The sequence below is a fragment of the Grammomys surdaster genome, unplaced genomic scaffold (genome assembly GCF_004785775.1).
Source record: "Grammomys surdaster isolate TR1022 unplaced genomic scaffold, NIH_TR_1.0 188, whole genome shotgun sequence".
In the NCBI taxonomy this organism is placed as follows: domain Eukaryota; kingdom Metazoa; phylum Chordata; class Mammalia; order Rodentia; family Muridae; genus Grammomys; species Grammomys surdaster.
Genome location: NW_021604633.1, coordinates 1,037,084 through 1,055,992, shown reverse-complemented (window position 1 = coordinate 1,055,992; position 18,909 = coordinate 1,037,084). Strand labels below are relative to the sequence as shown.

Here is an 18,909-nt window from a genome sequence, read left to right as displayed (position 1 = left end):
TCTTTCTCCATGTTGCAGACTGTGTGATCATGTGACACGGCTCAGGGAACTATACATGTTTCTGCCATTGTTTGAAGGGGGTGACTCTGAAAACTCACAGGAGTGAAGACAGCAACTGGAGCGTTGTAAAGACATGCTTGCAAGATGCTGTGTGTGAGGGTTTCACTCTCTTTTTCCACTAACTGCTCAGAGAATGTGGTATGACTGGTTACACCAGAGAGGAAGCAGAAGCTTTCGAGTTAAAGTATTTGGAAATCATGTTTACTACAGGAAAGTATGTCCTCATTAAATAAGTCAAAACAGTGCCCGGCATCGGAGTGATTCCTTGAGCGCTGTAAGGACAGAACGAGACGTAGAGATGATAGAATGTCCAAATCGGAACACTAGAGGAGATAAACCATCTGCTTCTGCTAACTCAGATCCACTTGAAAATGCTAATTGTATGGCAGTGGATGATTAAACTACATTTAAAAACTTTTCCTGTAAGAGATACACTGCTCAGCAATATGGGCTACCCACAGACAGACGTAACTGAACCACATGAGCACCTCATGGGTCTTCAGAGGCCTCCTCATGACCTGGGCTCTGCCTCGGCAGCCCTCAGCTCTGCAGAGGTCTAGAAAAAGCTTTCTCCTACCTGAGGAGAGCTCCAGTCCTGAAATGCTGGGCTTCTGGGCAACCTTCAGTACCCTCTGCTTCTGCCACGAGAAGAAAATGGAGACCTGCAAGAACAGGAAAACACTGTCTAATCATCACACAGTCCTATACACGTTGCCAGAGCTGAAACAGTCCTGCACAAGTACGGAAGTGGAGGCCCCAACTCCTCAGTTAGACAAAACTATGACGAGGAGACGTGGGCACTCACTAATCTACCTCAACACTGTGAAATGGAAAGAGGACATGCAGCACACAGACATGTATACACATTCCTACACTTGACCATACGGGTGTACATCCAGGGCTCTGGGTGAACTACAGCCTAGGACACAGGTTGCTCTAGACCAGAGTCAGGATATCACTGACAATGTGGTGAGGGTTTCCAACTGTCCTCAATGACCTCCCTAATATTGTTCTGTCGTAATCTAATAAACTTAGAAGGCTATGCGTTTGCTTGCTGGGCTGCCAGACGAAAGCATCATGGATGAAATACTGTAAGTACAAGGGATGAGCAGCTTCATAGATCTAGGTGACAACGCCAAGATGGAGGTGTTAGCAGGCTTCCCTGTGCTAGTAAAGTACATTTCTTACAGGCCTCTCTCTGACAAGGAGATGTCTGGCCTCCGATGCCTGGATGTGTGCTTCCCTCTTCTCTAAGGAAAGTTGTTTAGCCCTGCTCTCTATCCTTCCCACAGCCTTATTTCAATTTGTGAATAGCATTATCTCCACAAAGAGTCACTTTCTAACATGTAGAGGAACAGACTACTACTGATGTTCTGATTCTGCAGGTTGTGATCTGGCCCACGACCAGAACTGCTATTACTCTATCATAGAGATAATGTAATCAGGGCCTCCGGCATTGATTCCTGTCCTAATCACAGAGCTGGTAGGAAGCTGAACTCCCATGGAACTATGGGGCCAAGGAGGAAGCCCTTGCTTGACCTATGAATACTCAGTTTCTTTCTGTGAATCACCTGGGCCAGGCTAGTGAAGAGCCTTTGGCCTCAAGACAGCCTCTCAGACAAAGTATGGTCTAGATGTCTGCTCCAAGGACCACTTCTTCTGAGGAAAATGGGGTGGCTTTCAGTCTTCTGCTGTATCTTTGAGCATCTCTTCTGGATCCTGAGTATGAGGAATAGTCTAAGTCAGAGATACCATCCTCTGTATCAGCATCAGCAACAGAATGAGCCCCTTGACCACCACCACCACTGGAAAGAAGTCAAGAGAACCTCCCATCGTCAACTAGACACCATAACTACAGATACATATCATTCCCTTCACAGGGGATCTCAATAATGAGACAGACTCACCTAAGGAGCTGAGACAGTCACTTGGAAGAAAGATGGTGGCCAATAGAGACACTGCGGCATAAACACTTGGAAGTAATAAAACTGATGATGACAGGAACTAAGGTCTGTTGTTAGAATGCAAAGAACTGATAATCCTTGCTGCCTTGTCTTCATCCCTGAGGCCTGTTGCCAGGGCTGACACAATATGGAGGCCTGGGTGGAGACAGTGTATTTCCTGGGCTGCAATCCCCTGCTCTTTATGTTCAGTGAACCCTTAACTCTCCCAGCACCCACAAGAGCAAATTATCGTCACTCTACTCACAGTGTCTCAGAGTGTTCTGCAGAGCTATAGCCAGTTAGTAGCAGGATTCAGGGTTGAACTTTGGTCTACTTAAGGCAATGTTCTTGGCATTATACTTATGTCTTACCCTCTATTCTCACCACTATGACTAAATACCTGAAATAAGAAACTTAGGAAAGGAATGGTTTATTCTGGTTCACCACCATTCAAGGGTATAACCAATCTTGCTGGAGAATTCATGGCAGCAGGAGTGTGAGGGAGCTGGTCACGTTTCATTTCAAGAATACTGGGACTTAGCTTGCTATCTCCTTTTTATTCTGTCAAGGATCCCATGGGATGGTGCTGCCCACTTTTAGGTTGGGTTTTCCCATCTCAGTTAATACAATCTAAAAACACAATACATTCCCAGAAGTATGTCTCCTGGGGGATTCTAGAGCCTGACAAGTCGATCATTATAATTAACTATCACATCTTAATATTAAGAAATAACAAAAACCTAACTAACACAAACCTTGATGTTATAATGTGTCAATTGTCAGTTTGACAAGTTTTAGAATGACATAGATAGAACACAAATCTGTGAATATAACTTTAAGAGAGCCTGTAGAGTTGCTTATTTAAGGCAGGGAGACACATATAAAACATGGGTAGTCCCAAGCCATGAGATAAAAGACTAGACCGCATAAAAGAGGGAAAGTGAGAGCAGTGACCAGAACGCAAAATAAATAAGTATACATGTATATGTGTATGTATACACACACACACACACACGACAATAAATAAAAATAAAGGAGAAAAAATGAGCTAAACACCATTATTAATCTCTCTCTGCTTCCTAACTATGGGCATAATGTAGTCAATTAACTACAGCTTATATAGATTTCACGTATCTTAGAAACCTTAACCAAGTCTTTGTGGAGCCCCTTATGGTGGTAGATGTGATTAGTTAATCTTTACTCTGTGGATGTTAAAGCAGAAAGATGTGTAGTCCCCATCACTACTGTTGTGGGGTAGAGCTACGGGCCTCCCACTCTCTCCTAGGTAGCCAGGATGGTGAGAAATTACTCAGCTGCCAGAGCCTTACAAACTGAGTGGCTTACATATAAGAAAATACTGACGCGCCATGCTAGAGGCGTAAGAGTGAGGCCAAGGTATGGTAATACTTACTTTGAAGCTTGTAGGTGTTGCCTTCTTCCTGTGTCCTCACAATAGCCTACGTATTGCATACCAGTCATGTAATTCAGCCTTCATTACTCTTCTAAAGACCAGCCGGGTGTGGTGGCACATGCCTGTAATCCTAGCACTTTCAAGACTGAAGGAAGGGGATCATGCATTTGAGGATAGCTCAGGATACACAGTGAGTTCAAGACCAGTCAGGTCTCTAAGAAAGAAACTCAAAGAGAAGACCTCAACTCTGAATCCTCAAATTTGGTCACATTCTTATCCTGGGAGCTCAGACTTTGAAAACTCATAATTTGAACTTGAAGAGAAATAATTGAACCAACCACTGTGTTATACAACTTTTCTCTCCAATTAGCTATGATCATCCTGTGTGGCTCTATGGGCACTAGATATAGCTGATGAGGTGCCTTAATGCATCCCAGAAATTCTCACCTTATACTTGGCAATTGTATAAATAGTTATTGGCTGGTCTCGAAGGTTTTCTTTTCCAGAAAGTCACCATTCTTTATTTTTAAACTTGATTTATGTAAACAGCCTGAGACAGTTGGAGAAGGGCAAAGGTAGAGACGAGAGTCAGATATGTTGCCTGCAAGACAGTGTGTTGTTTACTCTGAAGTCGGAGTTATAAAAATCTACAGTTCCATAGGGGAAAATATTTGTTACAACATGACCATAAAATAGTGAAATAAAAAAAATTCACAAAACACGGCTATGATTTGCAGTAAACATATAAATAAAAAAATACAAATGGGCAGGAGAGATACTCAAATTGTTCACATAGGCTGTCTGTGAGCCACTGTGGAGACAGCGACATTCTCCTTTCCCTTAGGAAACAATTGACTTATTAAGTACTACTTGATGTTCCTTGGGAAAGTCAGTAATAGCCTTAAAAATAACTTGAGGTTCACTATGGATGCTGTCTTATAATTGGGCTTCTTTCCAGAATGAAGAGTCTGTCTCCCCATGAGCACACAAAGTCACAGACATTGTTTACAAGGCTGCTGTCTTTGCTATTCCCACAGTCTCCAGAATTTCTTACAGCATCACTCTCACCAAAATGCAGATCAGGAAAGGTTTGCAGAGCCACCTTGTTTGGTAAGTGAGGGCTGGATCAATGTCATAATGGGGCATAAAGGAACCTAAAGGAATGGGGCGTATAAGGAATTGTTTGCCACAAATTCTATTGATCAATACTTTCCTCTGTGCATTAAAATCTGTTTTTCCTTTAAGATGCAGGTTAGGGTTGGAGATACACCCCAATGGGTAGGCTGCTTGCATAGCATGCACAGGTCCTAGATTCAATCCCAAGTACCAATCAATCAATGTTAAAAAAAATTAAAGAGTTAATTTAAGACAGGTGCTATAGATGAAAAAAATTTTTGTCAATTTGGGCAGACTAAATTTCATCTAGTAGGGTAGACACTATGAGGGATGGGTCTGCTTCTGAAAATGGTAGCTCAGAATTTATTTCTAACACACACACTGAAGAATTGAAATATTCAAATCTGTACCAAATCTCAATACACTGAAGTGACCAATGAATTTGTTTTCACTATCAGGGTCACCTGTTATGGGATAGATGAGATGATTGTTCAAGTGCATTTTCATGAATATAGGAAATTCACATCAGATATATCCTGCCAATGAAGGTTCTAGCTCTAATGATCTTCAAAAGAGGCGGGTCTTTACAAAATGTGCTCCCTGAAGTTCAGGCATGTACTTAGCGTTTTTATAGCCTGTGAGTATTATTCCGTCAATGCTAGACTAGCCCCATGATTGTTCACATTCCTCTCAGGGTTGTTAGCATTTGTGAAATAGCAAAAGAAAATGAAGCACATTCATGTGATTCTGTCTTACTGCAGGTAATTTTGTGGCCTCCAGTGATATATTTGTATTTGCTTTGCTTTAATTCGCTTTTCACTTGGCTTTGCTATTTGTCTAGCTTTTAAGTTTATGATTTACTTATGACAATAATTAGACGTGTTGGGCTAGCTATAAGAAATGTAAGATATTTCTGACAAGTTGCATAATTTTTAAATAAAAATTTTCTCATTTGCATTTTAAGCCTTTGCAAATGATTCCTAAATTAAGTCTTAAGAATGCAAAACACATTTTAAAAAAAAAATGACTGGTCTGGGAGTAGCTCAAGCAGTAAAGTGCTTGCCACACAAGTATGAGGACCTGAGTTCAAATCGCTAGCATCTGTGGGAAAAGTCTGACCATATGATCTCAGCACCAAGGAGAAGCCCACCCAGCCCAGCTGAATTGGCGACTTCCAGGGTTAGCTCAAGATTATGTCTCAAAATATAATCATGAGCAGTTGAGAAGAGGTGGAGGGAGACACTCAAGATTGGCCTCTGGCTTTTACATGTATACACTCATGTGCACATACAAGCACATATATGCAACCCAACTGCAAACATAGGAGCATGTGTGCACACATATTCACAAGCAAAAGGCCACTCACAATCACATATCTCTATGAACCACAATATTTATCTGTCACTTCCCTAACAAAATAAGAATAACTTAATAAAAATAAGACTGAGGAGCCATCCATAATCCTGACTGAAATGATGCCCACATAACCTCATTTTAGGATTACTTGATATTATGGAAATAGTATAAGTTTGAGCTAATGAAACAAACATATTTGCATGAATAAAATTCCAAAATTTGTCCATCAATTGCTTTATATTTACAGGCCTACCCAAGCTCCTCTGGAATTAGAATTTTTTTTTTTAGTTTGAGAAATATTCATATAGACTTATGCTGGACCAAGAGTGGCCATCATAGTCCCTGTTTTTATTTAATATCAGAAGCAGGAATTCCTTGATATAACAAAATTGAATTCATAGTTTTGCAGAACTTGCATTCAGTCAGTCAGTGATCAATCCTTAACTTTTTCCATGCTGTGTGAGTTATTGAAACTAAACCAAGATTCCTGGAAGCAGCCATCTCCTCTTCACCTTTGTTGTCACCAGTCCTGTTGATAATCATGGACTGCCAGAGCTCCCCCTGACCAAGGAAAACGGAAATGAAACTCTCGTCTCTTGCTACTCATGCTATAGAGGATTCTCCCCCATTTTTAAAGCTTCTACCTTCAAGATGCATAAAACCTATCAAACTGTTGCCAGGCCCCTGTCTTGAATTCTGCTCTTAGGTTCACTCTGACATTTTCTATTTAGCATTGGATCCTAGCCTACACGTTCGTGAAGCCTATACATTTGGTGCATCAAATTTAACCAGAAACTCTCATGGTTTATCCCATGTAGCATCCATATCAGGCCATAAGGAGTTGCATTAGTTACATTTTGTTGCTATGATAAAACGCCATGACAAGGGTATATAGAAGACAGTTTATTTGGGCCAACAGTTCCAGAAGGAGAGTCCATAATGATGAGAAAACATGGTGGCATGGGACTGGTTCAGGAAGCTGAGAGATCACATCTATAACCACACATGGAAAACAGAAAGAAAAAAATTTGAAAGTGGGGTGAGGCAATACACTTGGGTGAGGTAATACATTCTCAAAGCCTAATACCAGTGACATGCTTCTTCCAGCAAGTCTTCATATCCTGATGTTCCATAACCTCCTCAGATGGTAGCAAGAACAGTGGACCAACTGTTTAAATATATGAGCTTACAGAGAACACTTCTCATCCAACAGTAACTATGGAGTACCCTTATCTGCAAGAGTTCCCACTTTAGTTGAATGATGGATAGAGTTTGGGGCTAAAATGGAAAGGGAGCCTTTATTTTATAATTCAGTAATCATAATAATGCTTGATTTTCTCATTTCCATTGCTGCTCTGAACAGAGTATGGTTGTTCATAAACCAATCCAGTAAAATGGAGAGACAGAGCATCACACCCAGTCTGCTTACCCAGAATGACGTACATGGTTAGTGTTCTTTAAGCATGCCCATAACAGCAGCACTGCTGGGCCTCCTTCCCATCAATGTAAACAGAAGCCATTCTCAATTGGTCTATCCATGTTCACAATAAACTTAGTCTTCCAAGTGAAAAAAAAATCTTCATTAACAGAAGGGAATGCAGTCCAAAGACATGAAAAGAACTTTCCCACATAAGCCTACAAATCAATAACTGATACCAACTATAGGCATGTGGCTGCTAACATGCTTCTGTTCTCACCTGTTTGCTCATTCATCTGACTTTCAATATTCTTTGCTCGTTGGCTGGTTGTCAGACTGATTGATTGGTTTATTCATTTGTCTATTCACATATTTAGGTAACAGAAGACTCTATACATGATAAGACTAGAGGACACATTTTATCCAAACATACAATTATCATAGACTCAAACACATTAGTGTTATTTGATCTTAAGATCAAAAATTCAATATCTAAAATTCAAGAACAATTATTTAATATCTGCTATATTTTCAAAGCTGGTAGGGCCCTACCACAATTGTCCTCTTCTTCTCCAACCCTGTCCCCATGCCAGCAGCAAGCCTTGAGGAATTCTGGGAGTCCTAGTATTTAGAAGGACAGGCAGACCACTGGGTGATACAATGGTGGTTTCAGTCAGGACTAAAATAAGACAACAGCCATGTTCAGTGTTTCAGACAGAAGAGCAGAGGAGAGCAGTGCAAGAAGCTGATGACACAGGCGATAGGAGTGCTGGAATCTCAGCAGGATTGGGTCACCAAGAAATCAGGACAGGAAGCTGCTACCTTGCCTAGGCCAGGAGCAATAAAAGGGGAGATGTTGAGAACCACAGGGGTAAATGTCACCCAATAAAGACTCAGCTCAAGAAGACCATCTGTGGAGGATGGGGGTGACACCACTGTGGGTACTGCCACCCAAAGGGGAAGGAGAGAAGAGCTTCATTATAGTTTGAATAGGAAATGTTCCTGATAGACTTAGGTGTTCAATTACTTGGTCCTCATATGGTATCCTCTTGGGGGAAGTTGTAGAGATGTCAGGAGGAAGTGTGTCACTGGGGGGTGGAGCTTGATCTTTGATAGTGCCCACTTCCTGTCCATACTCTGCTCTAACTGCTGGATGTATCCACCTACCTCATCCTCTTGAATTCCTGCTTTCCCCTCAGTGATGGGCTGTACTCGCCAGAACTGTGAGCCAAAATAAGCCCCCCCACCCTTAAGTTGCTTCTTCTTGGGTCTTTGGTCACACAAGACAAGTAACTTATAAAAGCTAGCTTCTCCCTTCATCTCACCTTCTAATGTCTCTATAGGAAGCTGGGAGGAAGGTCAGCTAACCAGGAAACTCTGGAAAGTCAGTCCAATGCAGCAGAGGACAGGGAGGGAAGATAAAGGAGGAATTTGTAAGCAAGACATTCCGGCCATGCCTGTGACCTGACACTCCAGCCCATGCTAACATTTCATACATCTCTCACCACATCTCGGTCAGACTCACAATCCACAGCATAATTTCTGAAAGAGAATTGTCTTTCATTTTGCAAGAGATTCTAAGAAGATAGGATTCTGGGCTGTTAGTTCTTCTTAAGTTTGCTAAACAGATTAAAACGTGCTATTCTAGATGGCACTATGAAATAGAATCCTTGGCACATGCCTACACAATAGAGGAAAGCAAATATTTGTGTAAAGAGACAAACTTGGGTTTATATTCTTAAAACAACTCATTAAGTAAAAATATATGTTAACATATGTTATTAGGAAGCAATCTATCTTTATTTAGCTCAGAGTCCTCAAACAACTCTAAGTCCTTCTAATGAATACTGTTTACACACACACACACACACACACACACTAAAATCAGAAGTATATCAATTCATAACAGAGTCTGCACTGGATGAATTATGTAATATCTTTATAATCAAATGTTGTATTCTTTTCATGAAAATACTAGAAACAGTGATATAGATAACATTACAGAGTGGTTAAATGTTGATGTTTCAAAGCCAGCTTCACACAGCTCCCAATTCCAGTCCTATCATCATTTTAGAGTCACGTATTAGGATTAAGTTGATTTGCTTGAATTCTGAGCACTTAATTATGACATAAGTTAAAATTACATGCAGTCAGTAGATAGGCTTAACACTCACTTTAGTATGAATTATTACAGCGCAAATCTGCCAGGAAGTGAGGAAACAGAAAAGCCACTGGCTTTGCTATTAGGGTAGCATCCCCTGATATTCTTGAGTTCCCCAAGGCTTTTATGAAGTCGGCAGATGAAATGCCACACTTGGACTTTCACACACACATTATCTGATTTACTTCTCTCACGGTGGGCACTATTAGTCCTTTAGTTCATTCTCCAAATAGGAAATTTTGACATTTATTAAGTTTTCCAAAGACCCCTTAGCCAGGCAGCAACAGAGCTAGAGCCTGACCAGTTAGCTGACCCCACACACAGTGGGCTTTCTACCCTTGTATGCTGCAGATTTTGCCTCCCTGCTCCATGCTGTTTTCTGAGACAGCCTGCAGAGCCATTGCAACTGCTCCAAGCTGCTCCCAGAGGCCAGCCCAGGTGTTGGACTCCCAGCCTTGCCTGTCCTGGAATATGCTTGCTAGGGACTTTTTGTGAAGGGCATCTCACATAATAACCTATTATGATGATTGCCATCATTATTATCAGAACCCTTTCTCTGAAATAATTTCTGTAAAATATATTTACTAAAGCAGAAAAGTGCTTGAAAAAAATGCTAATCCATCTGATACCACACAAACCCCAGATGGCCTTGTTTTAAGTGGAGGAAGACACCACCATAATAACCAACATTACCATCAATTCCTGCGGCGGCAGATGTGAAAGCGATAAAGATGCTGGGACGCTCCCACAGAAGTTCAGAATATCTTCCCGTCCACACAACACAAAAGCGGGAATCCAGTTAAAGAATGGGTTCTATGCAGTCACATTTCAACTCTCCCAGCATCTCTATGCCCCAGATGGCCCCGTGTTTAATGGGAGGAGAATAATAGTCACTATCTGAGCCATTCAGGGGAAATTACAGAAGTATGGAAACTGCCCTGTGTATCTTTATTCAATTTTCTCTCCCTCCCCCAGCAGGGGAAAATAAAAGGAATGTGGTGTAGTTGCTTGCAGCTGAGGGAGCCATTTTTGACTTCTAAACAGAGAGGGTGTTAGAATGAGTTCTACCCTGGGCTCTGCCCAACTTGCGTTGGTAACAGAAGAGCAGGAAGGGGACATGTCCTATGTATGACCTTCCTTTCACTGGCTCTACACACACATCCACATACAGGCAAGCACAGCCAATATGCATGAAGCTAAAGAACTAAAGTTTGGGGCAATTTCCAGATTTCAGGAGGGAGGTCTTCGGATCCCTGCAACTTTGGTTCAACTAAAAGAGCAAACTCGTTGAAGATCAAATGGTGCTGACCATAGCCTTCAGATCTCAAATACCTAGTTACAAATACATTGAAAAGTGGAAGAGATTTATAGTGTTTTTACTTCCCTGTATTTTTTATTTGTTTGTCTGATTGTTTGATACAGAGTCTCCCATAAGCCCAACCAGCCTCTAATTCACTATGTAGACAAGGATAACATTCAACTCCTGATCCTCTTGCCCCTACCTCCTAACTGCTGAGATTACTCATGTGAACCACTATAGCTTGCTTACATGGAGTTAAGATGGAACTCAGGGTTTTGTGCATGTTAGACAAACTCTCCATGAACTAAGATATACTCACAGCCCTTCTCTGTAATTTTAAATTAAAGTCTAGCTTGGAAGGGTGGTACACGACAGAAATCCCTGCAACTGGAGGCGGAGCTAGGAGGATGTCACTTTCAAGAGCATTCTGGGTTCATTTACATAAATTCTGCTTAAGGAGATCCTATTAGATTTTATCATTGACGACGTTTTGTCCCAAATCCTACAGTGCAAAGATATTTAGCATTTAGGAAGGTAACTCAGTGCTAAGCCTCCTTACCCAGGTCAGGAGGTTCAAGAGTCATGGACTAAGTAGCTCAACTCGGGCATACTGTACTTCTCAGCTATTGAATTTCCAACATTTCTGAGGACCATTACATGACTTTGACTTGAAGACGAGATATCAGAGGGCTGTCATGTAACTGAGTAACAATGACCTCTGATATGGAAACTGCCATTAGGATTCAACGGTCAAATTCCAGCTCTAGAAGACCACTGTGATGGAAACCAGATGAAGGATAACCCTGACAGGACTTAGACTCACAGCCCCTATGTCAAAGACATTCATGGAATATGGCTGTAACAGAAATATGTTTCTAATAGTGCAGGCATTTTTGTACAGAGACATCGAACATCTCAATTCAATATGGGTAAGCTAGAATAAAAATACTAATTTGAGGAAAGCTGCAAACAAAAAAATGCATATATTCAGGGCTAGTAGACATAGTTTAAAGTTGATGCTCTTAACTCAAGAAAGCATTCTTCCCATCTATGTAAAACTGGGTCCAGAGAACATGAATTCTGTTCTGCTCTCAGGGACCCCAGCGATCTCAAAATGAGGGCGAGACAATGGACAGCAAGCTTTCTGTCCATATAGGCACTGGGGTGCCACTACAGGTACAGAGTTAGAATCACAGATGACAGCTGCTTAACAAATGGTGCCTGTTGCTTCTCTAAGGGAAGTCCTTTCTGTGGACTTAGTGTCTTGCTTCAGGCAGTGGTTTCAAGGAACCGAACACAGTACTATTAGTACCCAGTTCGACATAAAACCCACCATCAGTTACTTGGTCCTTTGAATCAGGATCCTAAAGATCCTTTGGAAAAATTAAACTTATTATTAAAGTCCCCACCCCACCCCCATCCTTGTTACTCAACATCCTCCCCCAAGTCCTTGTCAAAAGTTTTAGTATCAAGTGTTAAATGCCATCTCGGCCGTGTCCTTATCAAATAATCCCATTTTTCTCTAAATACCTGATAGGCACTATGGCATCCAGCAGCAGCTCATATGGCCATATGTAAGTTTGAGTATGAGTTAATTAAAAGTGATATGAAGAGAAAAAAAAATGTCACTGTTGACATTTCAAGTGCTCAGTAGCTGCCTGTGGCTGATGAATGGCAAACGAGATGGATTAGGCAAAGGGCGTTCCTAGCACCACAGACACACTGGAAAGCAACACTGCCCTTAGATACTTAGGATACTTAAGTCATATTAGTGGCTAGAGTCACAGAGCTTTTGTGGATAAAAAATCTGGAAAAGCAAGAGCCCGGTGCTTGCATTTAAATGGGGAGTGTTTTAAAGAGAATGGTGTTGCTCGTAGCTGAGGCTACCGTGAGCTCTCACATGAAAACCCTCATTTGCTATGTGAATTTATATCCTTAAAGTAGCCAGGTTTTAGTTTGTAGGATTCTCAACCACAAAAACATCATTCATTTGGGTGTCCTGAGAGTGTCTCACTTTATCTAGCAGATATGCACAGGATGAGGCTAAGGATCAGTGTGTCTGCCTGGCCAGGTTTTGGGGTGTCTCTGCCAGCCTAGACTAAATGCATTGGACACAGTAGCCACATGCTTAAAGAATCCAGTGAAGGCTGTGAAGGCTAGGCTAAGAGGTGGCAGTGGGATCTCAGAGATTCTGTCAAAAAACACAGCACCAGACCAGCTGGATGGCTCAGCAGGTAGAGACACTTAAGCCTTGGGCCAAGCCTTATGACCTGGTGTGAGTTCCTGAGTTTGATCCCAGAACCCATGTTGGGTCAGGGAGCCAACTATACAAGCTAAAAACGTACACTTGAGCTACACACACACACACACACACACACACACACACACACACACGCGCGCGCGCGCGCGCGCACTCCACACATACTCAGAAAATGAGACAGACAGACAGACAGACAGAGCCAGAGATGGAGACAGAGCCAGAGATGGAGACAAAGAGAGGGAGAGGAAGGAGAGAAAGGAATAACTTTTTAAGTGCAGCATCTGTGAAGGGCATACAAGTTCCAATCAGCAGAGGCAGCTCTATTTTCTCTCAGGAAGTTGAACAGTTTTAGAAGTAAAACTTAAGCAGAACTTACCTAAAGGAAGGTGAGATCACAGCTGGGAAGAGATAACAAGCAGGCTGCCCCAGGCAGAAACTAAGAAAGAGACAAGATAGACAAAAATAACCTGCAAACCATCCGGGGCCACTGTAGGCCTTGCATACTGACTTTAACATGGTATACAGGAATCTATGCTTGGTCCCCATCTCTTTGCTCCTGTCTCAGCTCAGGGTAGGGCAGACAAAAGGCAAGGTTGGGGAAGCAGAGGCAGGGAACTGTGGGAGTCTGGGTGGACTTAGGGTGCTTTACACTGAAGAAGAATGGGAAGATCTGCATTTGGAACAGCCCTCAGATACCCAATCGGCATTGACCTTGAACACTTCTGGAACAAGGAATTATTTTTAAAGGCATTGAGGCGGTTATTGTAAGAAGGGGGGGGGGATCCTGCCATGCTAATAACAGCTCTATTTAGAAGATGATCACACTTACATTGTCAGGACTTTGCTCTGAGGAGTAACCCAGATTTATGTGAATGGAAACATCCCAGAGTGTCAAGGATGGTAAAAGAAGAACCTCTTCAACTCCATTTTCCTTAGGACTTCCAGAAAGGGCTCCTGTCACGGAGTAGTGTTCTCCAGCCCCGTGTGTGGGACTCCTGAGGCAGGTGCACCTAAACAACAGTAGCCATCCCAGGAATCACATCCCCCAACCCTTCAGTCCATTCCCGACTCTTTTTGAAGCAAGCAGCAGTTAAATGTTTAAATTGAGCCTTAAAGCCATTTCCTGAAAGAGTTAACAGAATATAACCCATCATAAAAGAGGGAAAGGCTCATTTATCCTCAAATTACACAGGAGTCTCTTGTCTCCATCCAGGCTTGAGGCTCAAGAGCATTTGCTCTTAAAAGCTATTTTTTTCCCTCAGAAACAATGGAGCAGGTGCACGGCCCTTCAGCACACAGTGCGCTCCTCCCGGGAGGCAGGAAGGTGCCCTCACACCTGTGTCTTCTTTTTATTTGCTGTCGGCTTGGCTAATTTGCCCAATGTCAAGATTGGTATGGCCAAGTCTGCCAGTGAGAATTATGACCGCTTAGCAGCCCAGCCTCCTCACTCTGGGTGTTTGGACAGTATCTGTGCATATCCTTTCCGAGTCACTGTTCAGTTTTGTGTCATACACGAATGTAAATGTTTGTTAGCAACAGTTAGGAGAAAACTACGTTTATATCAGAGAGGGAGAGAACATGGTTGTTGTTGTTTCCTTTAAGTTTTAAAGTCCCTGTTGACTGACATGTGGCACACATGACAAGGGTTCCGGACAATTAAAAGGAGGCATGACTATTATTAGCAAGGGGAAAGGACATCTAAGCTTCACGTCCTGAGTCTCAGAAATAGATAGGCAAATATTCAAAATATCTAGAAAAAATGGGAGGAAGAAAAAATGGCAAGTGTCCAAGTGCCCATGTTCCTCAGTCCACAGAGGACTGTGCTTCCTCTTGGGACTTGTGCATCAAACACCTTATGGCTTGCATAAGGAGACAGCCTACCAGGGAGTCACTTCTGCAGACTCTTGCTCCCTAAAAAGCCTTCCTTTTATCCTAACAGCCAGAATCTAGCTCTGTGAACCCCGATATATTCATCTCAGTTTGCTCTGGGATCAGGTGAAATGGGAACTACATTGATTTAAAACAGTCAGAAATAATGAATTGTTATACATGAATACATTTTAAAGATCATACCCATGAACAGTGATGATATTATGCTAATATTTGGGGTCTTTTGGTTTTGTTTGGGTTTTTTTTTTTTTAAGTTTTACAAGGCAGGGTTTTTTTTTTTTTTTTTACCGGAGCAATTGCGAGGTTATTTATTAGGGCGTGACAACTAGCTGCCGGTCAATTCGCATGCCCACGCAGGAGCTGAATTGACCCCGACTGCCAGTTTGAGGGGTGTTTTTAAAGGGAAAAACCACAAACCAAGGAAATGAGGAGGGAGTGAGGGGGTTGCTAGGGTGGTATAACATAAAAATAGTGGAACATTCCAAAGGAACCCAACCTACATGAGTCAGGATCAGATGAAAACTCTCTGTACGCTTATCTTTCTCAAGAATGTAGTCCTGCCCTGTCACTTCGGCCTTGCCCTGTCGCTAAGGCAGGGTTTTTTTGTGTAGCCCTGGTTGTCCTAGAACTCACTGTGTAGACCAGGCTGGCCTGGAACTCAGAGATCCTCCTGCCTCTGTCTCCCAGGGACTGGGATTAAAGGTGTGCATACCACACCCAGTTTAATATTTGTATTTTTAAGGTACAATATTTTTGAAGTTTTATATAAAATGAGCACCTTATAAATTCTTTAATTTCTAAGTCAACCTTGAGAAGTCTGACAAACTCGCTCATGAAACAAAAGGCTTAGAAGAAACATTTGATATATTTGAATAATGTGTAGCAAATTATTGAATATAAACTTACTTTCATATTTTATGTTGCTTATTTAAATATTTAGAATATGGTTTTAATTACCATGAAGCTTTGCTAAATACCCACCTGTCAGTAAAGAACTCGATTATTTATTTATATTTTTTTTCACATTCACGTTCTTCTGAAAGGAGAACAGGTGTGAAAACCTGCAGGTATTTATCCACCAACAAAAAATAAAGGATATCTGTGAAATATTCAGGAGGATGTAAACATGCCCAGAACCTTAAAGCTGCACTACATCGCTGTGTGATGACAAACCCAAGGAGCCAAAGAACCCCGGTGAGCGGAGAGAGGCACAGTTGTATGACTGTGGGGGGGCACACATGTCTTTATATGAGTACTTGTATACATTTGTGTTCCTACTATCGTGTAGAGGACAGAAGACAGCTCGAGGTGAGATGATCTCTCTTGGAAGCCATTCATTTGTTTCTTTTTCTTTCTCTTTTCCTTCCTTCCTTCCTTCCTTCCTTCCTTCCTTCCTTCCTTCCTTCCTTCCTTCCTTCCTTTCTTTCTTTCTTTCTTTCTTTCTTTCTTTCTTTCTTTCTTTCTTTCAGCTTTCAAGCCAGGGTCTCCCATTACCCTGCATCTGATTGGTTGGTCAGTGGACACCAGGGACCAGCATATATCTGCCTCTCCAACACTGGGATTATAAACATAAGCTATTATACTCAGATGATTTTTTGTTTTGTTTTGTTTAGGTAGGTTCTGAGTGTCGAACTCAGATCCTTGTGATTATAAAGCAAGCCCTTTACGGAGTGAGTGAGCCCCAGCCTGGAAAGCCATTCTTACTCTTGGCTGTACCACTAAGGATCTTAGAATAGCTCGAGGTGTAGGTGCTGGCCACCTGCTTGCAGAGCGCATTGTGGTGAACGTGTAGAGTGCTGTAATGGAAATGAGCTCTCTAGGACGTCCTAAGAAGCAGAGTGGTGAGGAGAAGAACAGTAAGATGAAATTTCCAGCAGTCACAGGTGTCTAGTTTAAGTCAGTTGAAACAGGAATCGGGGGGTTTGACTTTAATCTGTAGATCTAAAGTAGAGCTGTGGGTGAAGGGCACATGAGAGAGTCTACTACATTGATTTACCACATCGATCAGAATGTAGGAGATAAAGTACATCCAATGACTACCTGGTATGGGAAAGTTGCCTCTCTGACTGGGAGCTTCTGTCATTAATAAAGAATAGACTTTATATATAGGTGTGATACATCAGCTTCAACCCCAGATTCCATTCACAGAGAAAACTGAGCTAGGAAGGGTCCCAGCATATTTACTCTCCTTCCAAGTTTGAAGTAGAGGCATTACACTTGTAATTGGTGTGGTATGGTGAGATAGGTCCATCAGAATACTTATTATAGAGATGCAGTGCTCTGGACGCATTGGTAACCTGTGTTAACTGTCCCTATTAGAACCAGTTCTGTGTAATGTCATGGTTCTCCTCCTGTGCAGAAATGTGATTCCAAGAACTCCTGGCTCTGCCCTGTGATAACTGTAACATAAACACCAAGACCCGGATGTTCTCAAGCACTCTACTCCTTGCCTTTGCCACTTGGGAACTAGGACTTTTCATTGGGTCCCTTTTGTTATTCAGCCCAGGAGGCTTGGCTGTTCACCCATTCCCAAATAATTCACAGCCAACATAGGCATCTTCAACTGCTGGCCTTTGTTTTTGCCTGTTAGATTGATATTCACATCTACTTAACATTTATTTAGCCTCCACTTATGTGAGGCACTGCACTAAGTATTTCCCTATATGCTAATTTCGGTGCCAAGTGTACTCATGTGCAACTTGTTATTATCCCATTTTTAAGCAATGAAGAAAAAATTCATCATCAAGGGCACTCATCTTGTATGTTACAAACCAAATTAGAACTCATGGCGGCATGATTTGAGCCCCGCATTCATTGACAAAGAGCGGGTGCCCCTTACTGTTATCTTCTCCCACCTGGGTTCTTCGTTTATGGTTTAGCCCCGGTCCTCATAGGCATTGGGGTTGCTGTGCTGGCTAGTCTTAGGTAAACTTGACACAAGCAATTGGGAAAATGCCTTCATAAGTTCGAGCTTTAGGCAAGCCTGTTAGACATTTTCCTGTGGCTCTTATTTGATTGATGGGGAAGGCCAAGCCCACTATGGGTGGTAGTCCTGGATTCTATAATACAGCAGACTGAGCAAGCTATGGGAAGCAAGCCAGTAAGCAGTACCCTTCCATGACCTCTGCATCAGCTCCTGCCTCTGGGTTCCTGCCCTGTTTGAATTCCCGCCCTGACTTCCTCCAGTGACGGACTATGGATGTGGAAGTATAAGCCCAATAACCCTTTTCCTCTCCAACTTGCTTTTGTCCCTAGTGCTTCAACAAGCAATAGATATCCTAAGACAGCAGCTGACTACAGATTGGACATTTATCCACCTTTTTCACCTCAACTTTGATCCTGGTAGCCTCCTGCTTGTCATCCCTGACATCTGGAAGTTAAAATCAGAACAAGACAAGGAACACTGAAATCAAGGCAGTGTCTAATAAAGCAAGATACTCACTACCTGGGGAAACATATTTTTTTAAAAGTCCCTAAAAGCACACTGTTTTTTACTTCTTAATTTAAGGATTTATGTTCATAGCTAAAAGAATTACTCCTTCCTGACAATTATGGTTGAAATGTCCAGACAAGGACAATCTGCCTTTTTTAAAACATAAAATAAATTCTTGTAACTCATATATTCACTATGGACACATATGGACACATATCATTCATCATAATGATGTTCTCAGTAATGAGTCTTTATGCCCCCTTGATACTCTGTCTCCTCAAAGTCTCCCAGAACCAAGTCAAACTTAGAAATGAATGTTTAGGCCTCCCATTTGGTATCTTATTTCCACTTTATGCACCTCTGCATGGTCTTTATCTTCATTAGACTCAGGATACCCCAAGAAGGCTATGCATTGCTTCTTCCTGTATCAGAAGAAACTATTGAGACAGAGTAAAAGAAAAGGGTCAGTGCAAGAAGAAGAAGAAGGAGAAGGAGAAGGAGGAGGAGGAGGGGGGGGGGGAGGGGAGGGGGAGGGGGAGGGGGAGGAGGAGGAGGAGGAGGA

At 42.1% G+C, this 18,909-nt stretch overlaps 1 long non-coding RNA gene across 2 annotated transcripts in view; it reads right to left on the bottom strand.

Moving 5' to 3' along the window:
• Positions 1 to 637: 637 nt before the first annotated feature.
• LOC114622469 overlaps positions 638 to 18,909 on the bottom strand; it is a 49,712-nt gene continuing 31,440 nt past the window's right edge. The window contains exon 4 of one of the 2 annotated variants that reach the window (XR_003711598.1): positions 638 to 722. This is a non-coding gene — a long non-coding RNA (uncharacterized LOC114622469). Of the gene's footprint in view, positions 723 to 1,732; positions 1,780 to 18,909 lie in introns of those variants that run through there. The other variant, XR_003711599.1, reaches the window with a different exon arrangement.